Source organism: Amblyomma mixtum, chromosome 4 (genome assembly GCF_055824585.1).
Source record: "Amblyomma mixtum isolate Tamu chromosome 4, ASM5582458v1, whole genome shotgun sequence".
Classification (NCBI taxonomy): domain Eukaryota; kingdom Metazoa; phylum Arthropoda; class Arachnida; order Ixodida; family Ixodidae; genus Amblyomma; species Amblyomma mixtum.
The window spans coordinates 22,837,484-22,857,061 of record NC_143015.1 but is presented as its reverse complement, the minus strand read 5'-3'; the positions used below and the strand labels follow the sequence as shown (position 1 = coordinate 22,857,061).

The following is a 19,578-nucleotide window of genomic DNA, read 5'->3' as shown; positions in this document are numbered from 1 at the left end:
GCGAAGATAGTTCTATTCATGGAGGAAGGAAAAAGGAAATTTTCCTTCCTCCAAGGTTCTATTACAGTGTTCTAGCACCCTTGACCCACCCTGGCCTTTTCTTTCCTGAAAACAGTTCCTTGTGCTTTTAGCAGTGACAGAAAACAACACTTAAAGTTTGAAATTTGTTCTGGTAACTGAAAAACCTACCTTTGATATTTGGTATTCACAAGCCTAATTTTACGAATATATTTCGTTCGAACAACACTACCTTTGAAATTGAAGAAAATTACCTCTTCACTATCGCCACCTAAGAAGTGCTGCATTATCGCTTTTCCTTGTTGTCTTGACGCGCTTGAGTCTGCTTGAAGGCCACCGCGAAGTTCGATGCAAAAGTTTGGGTTGGTGCGATCCGTAGAATAGCACATGGTAACCAATACTGAAGTGAGTTATGTGCGACATTTCACACGAAGCGTGTAATCGGCATCACCTGTAAGCAGTGAGAACGTTTAAGATGACTTGGAACACCGCGTGGCTTAATTTCCCCAGCCTGCTGCGCACCGTGCGTTCCGACACCAGTTTTGCGACTTGCGGACCTGCCGTGAGTACTTTTGTCCTCGTCCCTGTGCTCATCGTAACGGTGTGGGAAGAATTTACAAGATAAAAATGGCAGCATACTGCGGCCGAAAGAGAAAGCGTTTGGCAGTTAGGAGGTCTCATTGCAGCAGGCAAGTGCGCAGCCGGCTTACCGATGCTGTTGATGCCTTTGTTGTGACATTCGTCGCATGCGATCACGCAGCGCGAAATTGTTGATTAAATAATGTGCTTCGTACTTCTTGTGTACTTTTATAGTTTCGTACTTCGCACTTTTATAGCTTGAACAGGAGCAGGCCATCAGTGCCCGCGCTTGCATTTGAATTTGGTTTGCTTTGTGGGAGTTTGATGTCCCAAGGCGACTCGTGCTATGAGGGACGCCGTTTTAAAGGAGCGGTCCGGAAAATTTCGACCACCTGTGGTTCTCTAATCTGAACTGACATCGCACAGTATACGGGTTTCTAGCATCTCGCCTCCATCGAAATGTGAGCATTGCGGACGGGATTGAACCCGCGATTAGGTTTTTATCCGACCCACCTGCAGGAGCGCTATGCAGCCAAACTATCGCAACATTATGGTCGAGACAGCCCTATTCGAAACTGTTTCATTCACGGGTGATTCTGCATGCAGATGGGACGAAAAGGTGCAGCTCTCGGGGTGGGCTTACGACCAAGTGGTGTAATACTGAGCATTCAGTGTAGCTGATTGCACTGTGCACGGGCGTGAAGGCCCGTAAACACGCAGTTAGAACGCGTTGCCCCTCTAAAATGCGTCGAGAAAACGTTACCATCTGTGCTTGCTTTCACTCTTTGACCTGTCGCTCGTTAATATGCTTGTGCACTTTATGAAGAGCCACTGGCAGTTCAAATCTACGAGGTGTCCCAGATTCACTTTGTGCTTGATGGTGAGTTTCCTTCTACAAGTGCCGACTGACGAGTGGGTTGGCACACTGCACAAATGGCAGAAATGTGACTTCCCTCTTCACCTGTGAGCACCATCACTTACACTTCCCAAACTGACAGTAGTTTCTGTTCACAGGGCCAGTTGCATTTCACATAGATTGAAACTCCTCCACCCTTTTGGTCTTCTTAGCATAGACTGTGTTGTTGGAAATTATCATTTTGATATATATTTTCTCTACTACTGCTAGCATTTGTTTCTGTTAAGATAATAATGTCCAGTGCAGAGACATTTTTCCAAATATATCTTAAGAAGATCTCAGTGTTTTCGTAGTCTTCGCGGCAAGTGTTTGTTTGGCCCTTGATTCTTCTTTGATAATGTAATCATGAGTGCCTTCCAATCTTCTATAGAGAGTTGCTCCTTATCCATTCTATATAATGTTGGCTAAGTTGTCCTCAATCTCTGTTCTGATTACACTTACCCCTTCTTGTTTTTCACAAAAGTTCCCATTTCGAACCCGTACAAATTTGTAGCCTTTCTGTCCAGCCAACTTCTCTGCCATGCATAACAGCTTTTTGTTACAAGTTGCTAAATTTTCATTGATGTATGTCTTCTCTTCTTTAAGGGTCATTTTCTTGATCCATGTGTCGCGAATTTGTGAGGTAGAATATCTAAGTATCAGAGGCTCCGACCCTTCTTTACATTTCGGTCTCTTTCCTGTCTCTGTGTGCCATGTGGCTGTGCCATTCCAAGTCTTCTGGCTAAGAATTGTATGAGATCATAGAGATTTATTATTATTATTATCTTATTTTTTTTTTTCAGATATTCCATGTTTCACTATTTCTTCTTCAGTAGTCCGGTAGACTTACTACCTTCGCATTTATTTGGCGGATTTCAGACCGTTGTGCCTCTAATTGTGCAACCACCCATTCCTCGTGGTTGTACAACCAGCTGGGGGAGGTGAAACCAGAGCTGCTGTTCAGCCACAGTGTTTGTGGATTAACATCAGTTTGCTGTTTGCTTTGTTTTCTACAGGCGGGAGCAAAAGTGAAAACACAGTGGTGATGGAACTCCATAAGATATGCTCGTGCACGCTTCCTGTTTGGTGTCCTGTTTGCCCACGCAGTTTTGTCTGGCATGGTTTTTTCGAGAGAAAAGCCACCAGGAACCGCTCTTCACATGCACGGTGACAGGCCATCTGGGCGAGCGAGCTGGTATGTGCGCGCCATTTTATCAGTCTCTCTTGCAAGTCACTATTGTGGTGCAACTTTGCGTGTTGGTTCTGCATGCATGCGTCTTTCACTTGATGGTGGTCATTCCCAGTGACAATGTTGTGGCATGAAAGCTGTACTAGCTAGTTGCTCCTGTTGTGAAGTTAACCTATGCGTGAACTTGCACTGGTAAGCATGGAATAAAACTCGTTAAGTGCGTCAGCAAAGAAGGAGCTGACACATTAGTTGCTTTTCTTTTATGCCCTTTCTTCGTTTTCTTCATGACCTAAGTTTTAATGCAATAACCTTAAAAGTGATCGACCGCTCACCAAAAGTTGTCATGAGATTATGTCGGAAGTGAAAAGATTGTGCCTTATATTGTAAGGATTGAACACAGCGGTATCAGACAATTGAGGATTTATAAATTTAATTTGGCATTGAAAATCTCGTAAAAAGCTTTGCAGTGAGACCTGCCATTATCGGTGTAGCCCACCATGTGACCATATCTCGGTAAAACATTGCTTATTTGTTCAAGTGCACAGTGTTTTTTCTTTCTGGAGTGTTTGTCATGTTTTATTATGGTTACCTCTCTTTCTCCACTGTGCCTTTCGATGAAAATCAACGCTCCATTCGCATCATCGGCCATGCACTTTTAGCTTTTGTATCTAGATGGTGTCGGGCTGCACCCACAGAAGACTGAAGCTGTCAACTGTGTCACAGAGCCGAACTCTTTGAAAGAACTCTGGGGCTTCTTCTTCCACATCCCCCACTTCTTTGTTGTCTCTTTAGTATCGCGTGACATTATGTAGCTTCCCAAGCGTTGGTGAAGCGTAAACCCTAAGTATCTGCCCCTAGATAAGGGGAAACAAATATGAAAAAAATGTTTTGATTATCCATCTGCACCACTTGATTTGGCAGGCCACAGAAATGCTGAAGATATCGAACTTCACGATATGCCACAGCAATAAATAGTGTTACATGGGATTAGTGTGACGCTGTTGGCTTCAAATTTTTGTAATAACTGATTTCGAACAGGCCGATTTCTCTACATGACTGGGCAACTGCAGGACTTTTTTTTTATGCAACATTTTTCATGTCTGTGTTGTAGGAAATGGGGGGCCAACATAGGTGCTGTTTCACTGGGTCTTATGTTTTCACTTTTCATTTTTTCTCTCTCTCTTTTCTCCTCTCTTCAGTGCACTTCTGTTCCCTGTAATGCCCAGTTGTCACTGTTGGGGCTTTTGCCGCTGTATCTGTCCCCGACCTGAGGTGTACAACCTTCATTCTGCACGTAATAGTTTAGGAGTTTTTTTCAGTGAACTCCATTCTTATTTTCACTGTTGGTGTTATCTTTGCATGGGCAGAATTATCGCCCACTCCTGACTGGGCCTAACATGGTTTCTGGGGCTGTGTAAATGCACCAGTGATGCGATTGCTCTGCCAGTTGTAGCAAACGACAAAGCCTGCTGCTACATAACGACAAAATACTGGTAATCTGTGCCACAAGTCCGTATTTTGTTGAGAACAAAATTCCCCGCACATGTATTCTTACATCTGCGTTAGGCAGCAATGGTGGTAATCCTAATTATTCTGAGAATCCTTCAGTCGGTCGGTATGCAGGCGGTTATCATGTTGACAGGGTTCATTGTCTGCCCACGTAATGAAAACGGAGAAGCGAAACAGGCCTGCAGCACGCAGGGGTCTGCTCTGGTCACTGTGTGGTGCGGATGCAGGGCATGCCAGAAATGCCCATGGCACTGGTGTTGACTTCCACGTCCTTGCTCGGCCGAAGTGGGGAAACTGCAAGCTACCGCGAAGTTCTCAGGGGGCATCAGTTTTGGGGTTCACTTCTTTGCCCTATCAGAAAGAGGCATTCCTGTCTGGTGTGCACATGCCCTAGTGTGGGAAAGCCAACTTAAAAGCATAGTGCGTGTTTAAGATTTGATGGAAGGAACCACGGTGCTGGGATCGGTTTCAGTGTTGACGGCCATCAATTTCGCTATGTAATCTTGCGCCTTAAGGCAAAAATTAAAAACTACTTTTATCTCCTTATTTTTAATTGCACTCTATCACAGAAAAAATGCCTGTCTTGCTATCCAAGCTACCCGCGCAGACTACCAGCGCTGACGCATCTTTCCCGAGTTAAGAAATTATGTATGCTGGCTTTAAAAACGCCTGATATATAGATATGGGGGGCAACTGAAGTTTAGTTGATAGAGGAGCACTTTACGCGAGATGCGAAGATCAACGGTTGGGATCTTTCCAGCGGCATGTGGTTGTTTTTTGTGCCACTTTGTTTTAAATTATATTTCACTTTCAAAAATACTTACAGCAGTTAATATCCCACTGATCAACGATGCAAAAAAGCATACCCTTATGCTCTCCTTGGTTTTATGTGTCTATAATGTGCGCCAAACGCTCACTTTTTGCAGCAAAACGCACATTTCGCTACTCCAAAAGCTGCTGCAAAGTGACTTCGAAGAGAGAATGGATTTAAAAATGTGTAGCGCAAGAGCTTAGCAAGCCAATAAATTGGGAAAAGTGAAACGATAGAATGGTGACTACTGCCATGCTAGAGTTTTCTGCCTTGTTAATAGCAATGAGCTACACAGTGTGGGCATTTGGGCGTTTCTTCTTTTTTCCTTTTTCCTTGCTCTAATGTGGCCATCACCTTTGCAGGTTGAGGGCAGCAAAGCCTCAGCTGCTCCTCTTCTGTCATGGCGAGCGCAGCCCAAGCAGTGGCCACTTCCCCTGGGGGCTGTGTGTGTGCGTGGCCCCCCACTCGTGCTCTTCAAGCAGCAGGGGACCTCAGGGACGACTGCCACAACTACACTGCAACAAGTAGGTTCCTAAAGGAGGGGACAACGTTGTGCGATGTGCCTTCGGTGAGTAGATGTTTTGTGATCTTGGCATGTAGAGGTCTGCTGTTAGTCGGAGCTACGTGCCACAGGACCCCTGTAGCTCAAGCATTCAGTTGCTGAGCACGTCATCACCGGTTTGATCCTGGTCAGCACAGCTCAGTTTTTATAAACACAAAATGCACTGGTTGAGGTGTGTGTCGGCTCGCAGGTCACTTTTCGAGTTGACCCCGTGACGCAAAAACGAATTGGAAGGCAACATGAGTGACATGACTGGTATCTGTTCCTTTGTTCATACACGTGACACTGTTCAGGAAGCCATCATCATGTCACATCCAAAGGTGATGAAGCAGTTGGAGATGAGAGCAAATGTTTTCATTGAAACACATGCACTGTTGTCTCGTGAGTAGCAACGCGGATGCAATGCAGCCTACATATGAACCGAGCCTTATTATGGGGTGGCATCTAGACAACGCAATTGTAGTTATTTGACAATTTCTGGAGTGGAGTGGAGCGGCAGTGCTTAGCTGCTTCCGAAGAGCTCGCGAGATGCCGACTTGACTACCATGGCGTTTTTAGTGTTCAGAGTTCGTGGCCCACGCTTGGGCTGCGGCCCATTCTCAGACAGATGACAGATCACAATGCACAAGCAACAGAAAACTTTATAGATGCATTTTTCGACCGTAAAAATGCTGTGCTGCAGCAGTCGTGCAGCACAGCTAGAGTAGCGAACAAAGCAAAAGTATCCTTGAAAGAGGAAACCGCGCATGTCCATTGGTGCACCATTTCTCCAGGGGTGCGGCGAACTGTTGACACTGTTCCGTTAGCCGCTAGTGCAGCCATGCAGCACATCAGCATCGTCTGCTGATGTCATCAACATACATGGCGAAGGCTACAGGCTTGCGGCTGACATGCTTTGCTTGCTGAAGTCCACCATCAACCAGCATCCACAGAACACGCTAATGCTGCACTGCGTACTTCGTCCCGCCCATCCACGTTGCTGGCTAGTGAAGAAGTGAAGCCGGGTGTGACTGCAGTGTCACAAAGGCGTGGGGCGGTTTGCAAAAATGTCTGCACTCGTTTCTCGCCAGGATGCTTAAAGCATCTCAACTGCTTGAACAATGTCTGCTTTTGTTCCCGCTGCAGACGAACACTGAGAAGCAGCCTTTGGATGAGTGCGCTGGTGCCAGCACGTCACGTTGTTGATAATTCCTTTGTGTAGGGGCTGATTGAGGGAAGTGCAGTTTGCAGGCAAATACTGCAGTTCAATGTTTTAAAGCTTGAGACCTTCAACATCGTGCACGGCACAGTTGTCCAAGAATGGGCAAATTCTTCAGCCTTGTTTCTTCACATCTTCGTTGAATTTCTTTGACCAGTTGTCAAATATGGCAGGCCCATATTTTGTGCGTCCTTTTGAAGCACCTGGGTCGGTCAGTCTTAGTACTCACTTGTCACTTCTGTCAGAGTTTACACGCAGCAAAGCAATGGAACGAAGTTTGCTCTTCTTGCCACCGTAGCAGGTGTCTCCTCTCAGGGTAACAGTGGGGTTTCGGAGCAACTGATAGAAAAGGGCCGTCCTGTCACAGCTGTAAACTTCAGGCTCGTCGTACCGCTCCAAATTGGCTGGTAGTTTCTCCTCAGCCCAACAAGTGGCAGCATCACCATCTGCAGAGAAGGACTAACTGCTTATTATCTTGACTTTGATCCCATGCCTGTTTTTTTGAAGCCTTGAATGCACCCATTGTTCACATTCAAATCATTGCAGCCCAGAATGCAAGCAAAATCCCATGTTTTTTGCTGCGAAAGAGCGCTGCTGATAGGATACAGTCGAACCCACTTATAACGATACCGGTTTTAACAATACATCAGTTACAACAATGAAAAGCTGCTGTAACGTCCACTTTTGAATGTTTCCTATGGTAAAATAACCCGCTTACTACAATGCTCCCATGCCGCATAATCGGTTATAACAATGAAGTCTGGCTCCTGAGTGCTTGTGCCAAAAGGTAGTGAAATACGAAATCCCTGAAAAGAAAAAAAAAAAAAAGAAAGAAATTCCAGCCGCTGCACCCTCCCCGCCGTGCGCTCATACAATAGAACCTGCTTTCCGGCCTTCTCTGCATCGCCAGCCTCGCGCGCCTCTCTCCCGCCGCCCTTCCACCCCTCATAACACAAATGGGCTGCGCCCATAGCTCTACCCCGTGCCACCCTCCGAAACACGAATGGACATTGCCAACGCGCTGACAGCGCTGATCTGCTTGCTCGCCCCTCATTCTGCGCAGTTCTGCTGTTGGGCTTGGTGGTTTGTGTTATTGATTGCATCGAAGTTGTTCCTGGCCACGTGGTTTCTCCGTCTCGTTTGAATCGCCGCCGAAATGGAAGATGGCTGATCCGCCCGCTGGTTATCGGATGACATTGCCGGTGAAAAGAAAGCGCACGGCTATCGATTTGGAGACAAAGCGCAGTATCGTGAAGGACTACAAAGACGGTAACAAAGTGAGTGACTTGGTTAAGAAGTAAGCACTGTCGCAACCGACGGTTTCAGTCCCTCCGGGGCTTCGTTTTCGCGAGGGACCTGCACTACGTGGAGTAGCTGGATGCCATGGAGAAGGATGCCGGCGAGCTTTGTGTGAGGCAAGCAAGGCTGACAGACATCGGGTTTTCTCATGCAAGCCAGTGAGGAGTACGTGGCAAGATGCTTGTGGCGATTTCACCCCAGTGTTTCTTTGGGATTTCTCAGGCTGAGAGGTGGCCGCGGCAACCTTCTCATATTTTTTACAAGGCCCCTTTTGGGCCCACCAAAATGATGCCTCAGCGGAGCTCGCATGTCACTTGCCGTCCGTGACCCCTCTTTGCAGTTGTTATGCTTTTTTCATGCTACCCGTTTATAACAATTTTCGGTTATAACAATGTAATTTTCGTGGCACTTGAGTATTGCTATAAGTGGATTCGGCTGTATTTCGTTCTCTCATATTCATAAATGAAGTGAATACGGTTGAACCCCTTTATAAGGGACACATGTGTCTCTTATATGAGAGGTCTCTTATAAGCAGGGTACCTTGTTTTCATTTTGTAACCAGCCCGTATTTCGTATGTAGGCACCCTGCAGCTAAAGGATGCAGAAAAGAAGGCCATAGCGTGTAGCGAAAGCTTTATTAGTAAAAGCTTGTTAATTCGAATTCCTCGGGGCCGCCAGGCCAGTTCGAATTAACCAAAATTCGAACTAATGAAAGTGAGCAAAAATGGATGCGTTTGAACCCTGGAGGGCATGAAAAACGTTTATTTACCAAAAAAATCTGTCATCTTCTTCTGCTTCTTTTCTCTGAGGGCCACAGTAGTCACTCGGTCTTCCAGCGTGCGAATCCTACGCAGGGAGTCTTCTTGCCCCTCTTGAAAACCGAAGAAAAGGCATGCGACATTCAGCGCTCCCATAACTTCTGCCACAAACGGACGCACGGGCTCTTGCTTCTCCTTGTCGTCCTCGTTTTCTGCCTCTTCTGGGACAGACTGCTCCTCAAAACTTCAGCGACAATATCCTCATCACTTCGGACACCACACACTGCTCCACCGCTGTCTGCTTTGACGTAATCAGCAAAACTGACGTCCTGAAGTACAGCACACACAGTCGCAGGCAGAGGCTCCTGACTTTCGTCATCGCCACTGTCTTGTATATCTTCGGCAGCAAAGCCACAGTGGTGGAAGCAGTTCACAATTGTGGACGGCGTGACCTGTTCCCATGCACGCACCAACATGTGCATTGCTGTGAGCACTGTGATGGGGCTGCTTTTATCGTTTTCCGTGCACAAAATCATGCGCTCGAGCATGTGGCGCCTATAGAGAAACATCTAATGTTTCTAATGGCGCCCTGATCCATCGGCTGCAAGGCCGCAGTCGTGTTGGCGGGCAGAAAGACTAGCCTTGTGGCTTTCAGCTCAACGTCGACTTTGCGTGCCCAGCAGTTATCCACGATGAGGAGAACTCCATCCTCTTGCCTAGCTCCACCCTACGATCGAACCTGAGCAGCCATTTCTTGAACAACTCGCCCGTCATCCACGCCTTGCTGTTGGCGGCGTATTCAGTTGGCAGCGTTCGAATGTTCTTGAAACACCGAGGCTGATGTGCCTTTTCCGTCCCGGTCATATTAGCGGCGATCAAAAAATATGCTCTTTGCTGCGCTTGCCGCCAGCGCAACTGTCCCCTTTAAATGTTATAGTTCTGTCAGGCTGAAGCTTGTAAAATAAAGCCGTCTCATCAGCATTAAATATATCTTGTGCAGAGTAACTCTCTAGGTACTGCTGCAGGGCACCGCTCCGCCACGTCGCACACGTTTCCGCGTCCACTTCTTTTGCTTCTCCGGGCAACACCCAGAAGACAAGATTATGTCTGTCTCTAAAGCGGTGAAATAAATCATCCTTCGGAGGTGACAAAATCTTGCACATTCATGAGCAGGGCGAAATCGGCTGCCTTCGCCATAATAATTGGGCCGCTGAGTGGTATATCTGCGGTTTTCATTTCGTTCACCCACGTGATGACAGCAGTCTCAATTTCAGAATACTGTATAAACGTGTGTAAGGGCCGCACCCGTGTATGGGCCGCACCCCGTTTTCCCGAAGGAAATGTTTAAAAAAAAATAAATCCGTGTAAGGGCCGCACCCGAACTTTCCATGAACCCGGCGGGAATAGCCTTCTAAATGCACGCGCCGTGGCCTCCGCGATCGGCTCCAGCTGTGGAAAACGGTGTGCTTGATCGCGGAGGCCAAGCACGCGCACAAGAGCTTCCAAAAACCGTCCATGGATGGCGCCCGAGGCCGCAGCCATCATCATCGGCAATTCCCCCCCCCCCCCCCCCCCTCCTGCGACTCCCAGTTATCTTTCCTTCCTCCATGCGTTATCTACATCGGCATCTTTCTTTCCTTCCTCCATGCGTTATCTACATTGGCATCAGTATCGCCAGCTCCAGCCTTTTATGGCGTGTTAGCGCGTTCACCGTAGTTGTGGCTTTCGCGTGCTGCCGCCGGGTATTGCAGTTTTAGCACGATGGGCAAGCACCTTATCAGCTACACGGCTGGGAGTTAGCTCTCGAATGCGGCAAGCGTGCGGCAGACGGGGAATTCGACGTGGCCGAGAAGTGCGTCCGATGATCGTGCAATCAGAAGCGTGTATTGAGAAAAACAAGCTGCAAAAAGCGTGCTTTCCGAGGCGAGCTGTGCGAGTTTCCTGAACTGAAAGAGCTGCTCTGCTATGTGATGGAAATGCGGGACAACGGCTACGCGTTGACAGCGGACATGCTGCGCGGCTTCTTTGGGATGAGCGTACACCAGAGCCCAGCACCAGCTCAGAGTCGAAATACTCCGTGAGTGACGACTGAACGTAGAATAAATGCCGCTCATTCCCTGATGGTGTGTTTTTGCTTAAAAAAAAATTTTTTTTTTCGTACGTCGCATGTATGGGCCGCACCCCGAAAATTGGCCCCGAATCTGGAAAAAAAAGTGCGGACCTTACACGCGTTTATACGGTACTTGGCTAATCAGAGCCTTTTCCTGCTGCTGGCGAAATCTTCTGCTTCGTAGGCATCCTCGATAGCCTTTCTATTGCGGACGTACGTCGACAACATGCTTGGCGGAATCCCGTGCTTCTTTGCGATTTCCACTTTGCTGGCCTTCTGTTCGTCCACTTTGCGTAAAATCGCAACTGTCTCCTTCACCGTCTTGGGGCAGTACTTCCCACGCGAACACATCTCGTGGACACAAGCTCACGGCAAGCGACATGCAAAACGAGGGCTCACGAGCTGCAACACAGTAATGTGGTTGACAACACTAACACGTCGTTTCTCGAAGGAGTTGCTGCAGATGCAGACGCTGGCAAGCAGATGCTTGCCAGCGAGAACAAGAAGGACCAGCTAGGCTTGGTCTTCGAGCCAAGTGGGCACAGAGCACTGGACTACGGGCACACCCACGAAGCAATCAAGAAGCACCTGACAAGGATCTCTGGTTGCGACTTACAAGAAGTCCAGTAAAGTTGACCCTATCTCTGCCGTGTTGTCAAAAATCACATGAATTACACAGAGCAGACATGGAAAGGGAAATGAGCGGCTTGCCATGACATACATATAAAGGAAGCGACGTGTCACTGACACAGAAGAAAAGTGTTGGGGATTTTGTTTTTAATCAGTCGTGTTGAGCAATAAGGGCCTCCGCAGTGGCTTAGCGGTTTGGTGCTCGGCAACTGACCTGAAAGAAGCAGGTTCGATTCCGAACGCAAGGCACCCGTCTACTGTGGGATGTCAGTGCACGTTAAAGAACCCCAGGTGGTCGAAATTTCCGGAGCCCTTCAGTACGGCGTCTCTCATAGCCTGAGTCGCTTTGGCGCGTTAAACCCCATAAATCATGTTGAGCAAAAGCAATTAATAGTGCAATAATTCTTTTACTGAACAATATTTCATTACCAAGTTGCAGAAAAGACAGCCAGATGCTGCAAACTGGTTTGGATCACATTGGTGGCATGTGGTCTTTCTTCTGATATGTAATCAATTACCTTTCAGGTAAAAAAATTACGTCTTGAATGATTAACACCACAAATTAAAGAAAAACATTTCCCTATGCTCTGCTTGGTGTCGGTGGCTGTTGGCTTTCTTTATATATATAAATCACAGCGCATTTTAAGTTCTGTACACACTGGGGTGCTGGAAGTCCAGTGTGTGCCCATTGCCATGGCACAGCCCCTTCATTCATGAGGTACTGTGCAAACCGGTCTCTTGCCTGTGCAGCACCTGCCCTGAAATTCCGTGACTGCGTAGACTCCAGGTTAAGTAGACCTCCTGACTCAGCATCAGCCCCCCACTGGCCTGGGGAGATGTTGCCGAAGCTGTCCTCGCTATCTGCGTAGCCAGGTGGGCAGTAAGGTGTGTTCTTTGCAGCCGAAAGAAAGTTGTGCAAGGCACAACATGCCAGGACAGCATATGATGCATTTTTCGGCAGGAGGTTGATTGGGCCAAATAGGATCCTCCAGCGTGCTGCCAGAATGCCGAAGGCATTTTCCACGATGCGCCTGCAACAAACACACTTAGTAAATCCACGATAATTCTGTTACCCTGCAATATAATGGCACACGTTGGTTATCTTGTACAAGTAAAAGTATCATATATGGGAATGTGCACTGGACAAGTAATTAGTACTACAGTCGAACCTCGTTTTAACGAACACGGATACAACGAATTATCGGATATAACGAAGTGAAAGAAAAGTTTGGTTGGACATGCTTTATTTCTAAGGGAGTTCTATCTGTATAACGAAACGAAAAATTCAAAATTTGACACTGTATCGGTTATAACGAAGCAGTTTTTGTATTCACGGGGCTCAAAATGCTCAAACGAGTAGGAAAAAATCTCAAAACACGCTAAATTTTGATCTTTTGAAGCGCGCGCACCTAAAATGTGTTTGAATCACCCGCGCTTCCGCAGGCAACGCCATCTAGGGAGAGCGAATAGAACCTAGCATCAACGGCTGCCTAGCACGTGACTGGCACGTGATCGAACCGACGCCCGCTCCCCGGCCACCCCCGCCGTCGCAATTTCCGACCCGCGCCCCGCGCGCGCTATCTCTGCAGTTCAATCTGTAGACGCCGTAGCGGAACGCGTCTTAACAAACAGCAGTTTCGCTTGAAACGAAGATAAAGATGTTCAGGGCAGTTGACAGCGGGCGCAAGGAAAAGTCATTGCCGCAGACTTCGGTGTTGCGCCTAGCACTCTTATCTATCTAGATAAGATGGTTATCTTGAGCGCAAGGCAGAAGATTGCAAACGCCCACTCTGCAGGCGCTGTGAAGAATGACAGCAAGACAGGATGTTGAAGATGCCTTGTTAACCTGCCTGTGTCTGGTGCCGCCCTTCAAATGAAGGCGAGAAGTCTCACTTCCGTCTGAGGCCACAATGACTTTCATGCAAGCAGTGGCTGGCTGCAGCGATTTAATGACCGCCATCGGATTGTTTGCCACGTCATGTCTGGCGAAGAAGCAGCCGTTGGCGCCGAGAAGTGCGAGAAGTAGGCTGAAAGCTTCCGCATGCAACTGGGAGGCAAGCGGACAATTTCGGCGAGACGACATGGCGTCAGCTGGCGGTTCCGAACGTTACGTTCGAGGAATTCATCTGTGCAGATGACAACTTGGCTGTGGCGCCCGAACTGACCGACCAAGAAATTGCTGATCAGGTGGTTTCTGCAGATGATGCTAGAAACAGCGATGCATGTGAAGATGGCGAAGTGCGAGCTCTCAGCAGCGGCGAGGCCGCTGACATGGCCAGGAAGTTCAGGGGGTACCTCGGGAACCTACCCGTGGCCAAATCAGCTGACATCAGGAAAGCGCTGCTCTGTGTTGATTTCGTCGAGAACTATAACCTGTCAAACAGTGTGAAGTGCCGCCAAACGAAGATTACGTCGTTTTTTAAATAACATAGTTTTCGCACCTGGCCAGCAGCCCGATTTGTGAGTTTCCTCTTGCTTTCCAGTACGAAATGCAAGGCGAGGTTTCATATGCTTATACCACGCGTTAAATTCAAAGATAGTGCATTTTTTCAACCCTGTGCTGTCCATCTTATTAGCGACCTTTTCTGCGGGAATTTGAGTGCATACTTTTATAACGAATATTGGATATAACGAACGAATTTCCGCGCAAAATGCGACTTCGTTATAACGAGGTTGGACTGTACATATCACGAAACAAACTGTACAGGCCAGGTGCAGTATATCTGATCTGGTAAAGAGGTTTATCTGTACTGGTCTGTTTTGTTTTAGAAGTTCCTTTTCCCCCTTGCCCTTCATGTGCAGCATAAAATAGTAAACAGGATAAATACCACTCTCGAGGAGCAGTATGAAATAACGAGCACTTGTGTAGTCTGTTTTCTCAGTAACCAATTTTTTTTCTTTTCTAATAAGAGAGGAAGGCATGCCTAACTTATACCTTGCTCTGCTCAGCCTGTAGTTGAAGACCCTCTGGGTCGGCTGCATGTTTTTTCCAGGGTACGGACGTAGGAAGTCTTCTCTCAGCTGAAGAGCTTCGTCGCCCACAAACACGGGCGGCGCAATTCTCTGGCTTTTGGGGAGCCGTGCTGCAGGCGGCACGTTTGCAACACTGCTGCTGAGCTTCTTGCCAAACGTCGACGACTTAAAGACGCCCCCATCACTGTGGCGGCCTAGAGCACCAACATCTACCACGAGAAATCTATACTTTGCATCTACAACTGCCATTAATGCGATGTAAAATGTGCCGTAAAACAGAAACACACAACGTATTCATGAGCAACCCTTGTACATGTATGAAGCTTGGAGCAGTTATTCTAATGCAAAACTGTCACTCAATACCTTGTAGTTGTAAAAGCTGCTGCCAGAATGTGGTGGGGCTGTAATTTGCACATGTTTCCCATCAGCTGCGCCAATGCAGTTGGGGAAGTTCCATCGTGTGCCAAACTCCCGTGTCGTGTTCTCCCACTGCTCAGGTCCTGGATCCTAGAAAGCAGAAATAAAAAGGCTCACCATGGTGAAGGGATAGTTTGCATGCGACTGAAATGCCAAAACTGATTGTGCTTTTTATATTACTTCATCTCAGCCCTTACATATAGTTTATATTACTGCACTTTTGGGTCTTTAATGTGTATCAAACATACATGCTACCCAATAAGAGGTGAGCAATACTGACAGGCATGTAGAGCAGCTCCAAATGCTTCCAGAGAGCTCGGCAAGTGCCATGCATCACAAGCCTGCATGTTGATGGGGCTACCCGAAACACCATGGCCACTTGCTTGATGGCCATCCCTGAGGAGAGGTACCTGTATACAATAAAAAAGAAACGATGATAACTTGTGTGAAAACATTAGTATCGTCACAAGTGTTGCACTATCTGAGGGTGATCGCCAGCCTTTCTTCTGAGGAAACGGGCTCTCTACACAGATGATGGTGCTCCAAGTCCTCCCGGACAATCTTGAGGAGCTCACCAAATTCTTCTGGATACACCCGGTAGTACCGGAAAAACATTGGCGGGTCTTTCCTCATGACTTTGTACAGTCCAACCTCGTTATAACGAAGTCTCATTTTGCGCGGAAATTTGTTCGTTATATCCAATATTCGTTATAAAAATGTGCACGTAAATTCCCGCAGAAAAGGTCGCTAATAAACCCAAGAGTACTTTAATATGGACAGCACAGGGTTGAAAAAAATGCACTATTTTTTAATTTAACGCGTGGTACAAGCATATCAAACCTCGCCTTGCATTTCGTACTGGAAAGCAAGAGCGAACTCACAAATCGGGATGCTAGGCCAGGATGCATGGCATGGCACTTCACACTATTTGACAGGTTATATTTCTCGACGAAATCAACACAGAGCAGCGCTTTCCCGATGTCAGCTGATTTGGCCACAGGTAGGTTCTCGAGGTACCCCCTCAACTTCCTGGCCATGTCAGCGGCCTCGGCGCTGCTGAGAGCTCGCACTTCGCCATCTTCACATGCATCGCTGTTTCTAGCATCATCTGCAGAAACCACCTGATCAGCAATTTCTTGGTCGGCCAGTTCGGGTGCCACAGCCAAGTTGTCATCTGCACAGATGAATTCCTCGAGCGTAACGTTCGGAACCGCCAGCTGACGCCATGTCGTCTCGCCGAAACTGTCCGCTTGCCTCCCAGTTGCATGCGGAAGCTTTCTGCCTACTTCTCGCAGTTCTTGGCGCCTACGGCTGCTTCTTCACCAGACAAGACGTGGCAAACAATCCGATGGCGGTCATTAAATCGCTGCAGCCAGCCACTGCTTGCATGAAAGTCATTGTGGCCTCAGACGGAAGTGAGACTTCCCTCCTTCATTTGAAGGACGGCACCAGACACAGGCAGGTTATGCACTATAACGTCCTTGAACCATGCAAACAAGGCATCTTCAACACCCTGTCTTGCTGTCATTCTCCACAGCACCTGCAGAGTGGGCGTTTGCAATCTTCTGCCTTGCGCTCAAGATGGTTGATAGAGTGCTAGGCGCAACACCGAAGTCCACGGCAATGACTTTTCCTTGCGCCCGCTGTCAACTGCCCTGAATATCTTTATCTTCGTTTCAAGCGAAACTGCTGTTTGTTAAGACGCGTTCCGTGACGCGTCTACAGGTTGAACTGCAGAGATAGCGCGCGCGGGTCGGAAATTGCGACGACGGGGGTGGCCGGGAAGCGGGCGTCGGTTTGATCACGTGCCAGTCACGTGCTAGGCAGCCGTTGATGCTAGATTCATTCGCTCTCTCTAGATGGCGTGGCGTGCGGAAGCGCGGGTGATTCAAATACATTTTAGGTGCGGGCGCTTCAAAAGATCAAAATTTAGCGTGTTTTGAAATTTTTTCCTACTTGTTTGCACATTTTGAGCCCCGTGAATACAAAAACTGCTTCGTTATAACCTATGCAGTGTCAAATTTTGAATATTTTGTTTCGTTATACAGATAGAACTCCCATAAAAATAAAGCATGTCCAACCAAACTTTTCTTTCACTTCGTTATATCCGATAATTCGTTGTATCCGTGTTCGTTATAACGAGGTTCGACTGTACTGCAATAATGACAGCAAAACAAACGTAAATCTGTTAAGTGCGTACCACTCTTTATGACCATGCCACAATTGCTCTCCTATCCTGTCACTGCATCCACGTCAAGGTACAGCAGCACTTTTTAAAATGCAGTGGTCACTACATCTTGCAGCTTTTCTTTAAGATGTACACAGCCAGTCTCTCCCAGTCTCCAATCAGAAACTGTTTCACGATTCCTGTCGCGCGGTGTCGGGATGTCTCGGCCCATGCGAAGCGTATTCGAAGCTTTAATGATAGGTCAGAAGCAAAGAAGCAAACAACATATTGTGCAATCTTTGAAATAATTCCCATATAACAAAATGTGCGATGACATCGCACAGTACACGGGCCCCTAGAATTTCGCCTCCACCGAAATTCAACCGCCGTGGCCGGGATGGAACCCGCGTCTTTGGGGTCAGCAGTCGAACGCCTTAACCACTGATCCACTGGCTGAAGTCAGTGCGAGTACTAGGCCGACGGCGCAGCAACAGTGATTTTCAAAAGTAGCATGTAGGAAGACACCCCTACCAAAATGTAAGCGCTTGCGGTGACGCTGTACGAACTTTTTCATTTTGAGTGCAATTAGCGCAGCTCACGTGAAGCCAATCTCGCGATATTTTGCACTAGTTGGCATCCAGAATGTATCACGAAAAATAAGCCGGAAGACCTGTCTGATGTAAGGTGCTCTCCGAACGGTATAAACTCTGATGGTTATAGAATGTGCAAGCAGGAACAGCGGTGCTGCTCGAGGATTCCACTCGTACTGTAGCAGGGTATTACACGGGATGGTTTGGGACTGATGGTGTAGCTGAGACAAAAGTTAGAAAGCACAACATGGTCAGTCACCAAACCGGTGTACATTTCAATGATGCAGCCCACCCCAATATGTGATGACCGCCCTCTGGTCATCCATGGGCCATGAAAGATAACGTCAATGTTTCTAGGCGCTTGCGAAAGGTCTTTGTACAGTAAAAGCTCGTTAATTCGACACTGACGGGACCGCGAAAAATTGTTGAATTATCCGACTGTCGAATTATCGAATGGACAAGAAAAAAAAACGAAATGTGCACACGACTGCTCTTATGTCGCCGTGCACGTGAAAGTGCGTGGCGCGAAACGACTGCACCATGTGTCTGCGCATAGGCGACTTGGTGTAGAGGGAGGAACTCGAGTGAGACACAGCGGGAAGCATCGTGCCTGCATGCTCTGCCGAAGCGTGATTGGCGGCCCCGAGAGGGACCGTTGAAAAAAAAAAAAGCTTCCAAAGGAGCTTTGAGAGAAGAGGAGGAGAGGCGGCGTTGGGCGAGGAGACATGCAACGCCAGCCCGGGATCAGCCATGTGCCCCTATATGACATACCTTTATTTGGTAAAGAAATTATAGTCATCACCGTCTGCTTTTTCGGGCGAATTTGAGCAGCGACAATAGCACTAATCGCTGCAAGGTGCTCCGTGGCACGCGCGCCATTGGGAACGTCTTCGCAGAAGTCCTCCAGCACGGACAGTGCTTCTGCGGCTTCTTTAACAGTGCGCTTGCGCTTCGGTGGCTGGGGCAGCTGTTCACTATCGTCTTCGGATGAATCATCGTTGCCGGTGCTTGTTACATCCTGAATTATGTCATCCTCGGTCAGCTGTCCGGCGACTGCGACACCATCATCGATGGTGATGTAATCGGCAAGCTGCACGGAACAAGGCAAGACATTTTCGAAGCAGCTGTCGTCCTCTGCGGTTGCGTCAGCCGTCTCACATGGCAGTGTGTCTGCGCAGCAGTCCGGTGGTACAAAACCGCTATGCCTGAAGCAGTTGGCGATTACTTCTGGGGGCGTCCTGGTCCACTCATGAGCAAGAATGTTTAAAGCGCTGAGGAGCGTAAGCTCGTATTTTTTCCCCGCTTCCATGCACAGAAGCATGCGCTGCAAGACGTGCTTTCTGTATTTGCTTTTGATGAACTGAATTATTCCCTGATCCATGGGTTGTAGGGCTGCGGTAGTATTTGGTGGGAGAAACACCAGCTTGACCCATTCAAGGCCCGACACCTTGCAGTGGGCACTGCAATTGTCCACCACCATGAGGACCTTGCGCTTCTCCATTCCAAAACGCCGGTCAAGCTGATGCAGCCAGGTCTGGAAAATGCTGGATGTCATCCAGGCCTTCCTGTTAGCTTGATAATTAACAGGAAGGTGCCTCGCGTTCTTAAAGCATCTCGACTTCTGCGCCTTCCCAATCACTAGGAGCGGCAACCGCTCTGTTCCAGTCATGTTGGCCGCAAGTAAAATCGTAATCCTTTCCTTGCTGCGTTTTCCTGCTGTGCACGGGTCACCTTTGAAAGTTATCGTCTTGTCCGGAAGAGCTTTGAAGAACAGTGCTGTTTCGTCTGCGTTGAATACGTCCTTCGCGTCATACGCAGCCAGATGTTCAGGCAGCCCGTTGGTCCGCCACTCCTCGATTGCTTCTTCGCTCAC

At 47.9% G+C, this 19,578-nt stretch overlaps 1 long non-coding RNA gene across 2 annotated transcripts; it reads left to right on the top strand.

Moving 5' to 3' along the window:
- Positions 1 to 330: 330 nt before the first annotated feature.
- Positions 331 to 17,102, top strand: LOC149345875 (uncharacterized). 2 transcript variants are annotated; one of them, XR_016292343.1, is made up of 4 exons: positions 331 to 580; positions 2,509 to 2,687; positions 5,364 to 5,569; positions 14,552 to 17,102. It is a non-coding gene; the product is annotated as an uncharacterized LOC149345875 (long non-coding RNA). The 2 variants fall into 2 exon arrangements; XR_016292342.1 differs by lacking the exon at positions 14,552 to 17,102 and having other exon boundaries at positions 2,600 to 2,687; positions 5,364 to 14,254.
- The last annotated feature ends 2,476 nt before the right edge of the window (positions 17,103 to 19,578 follow it).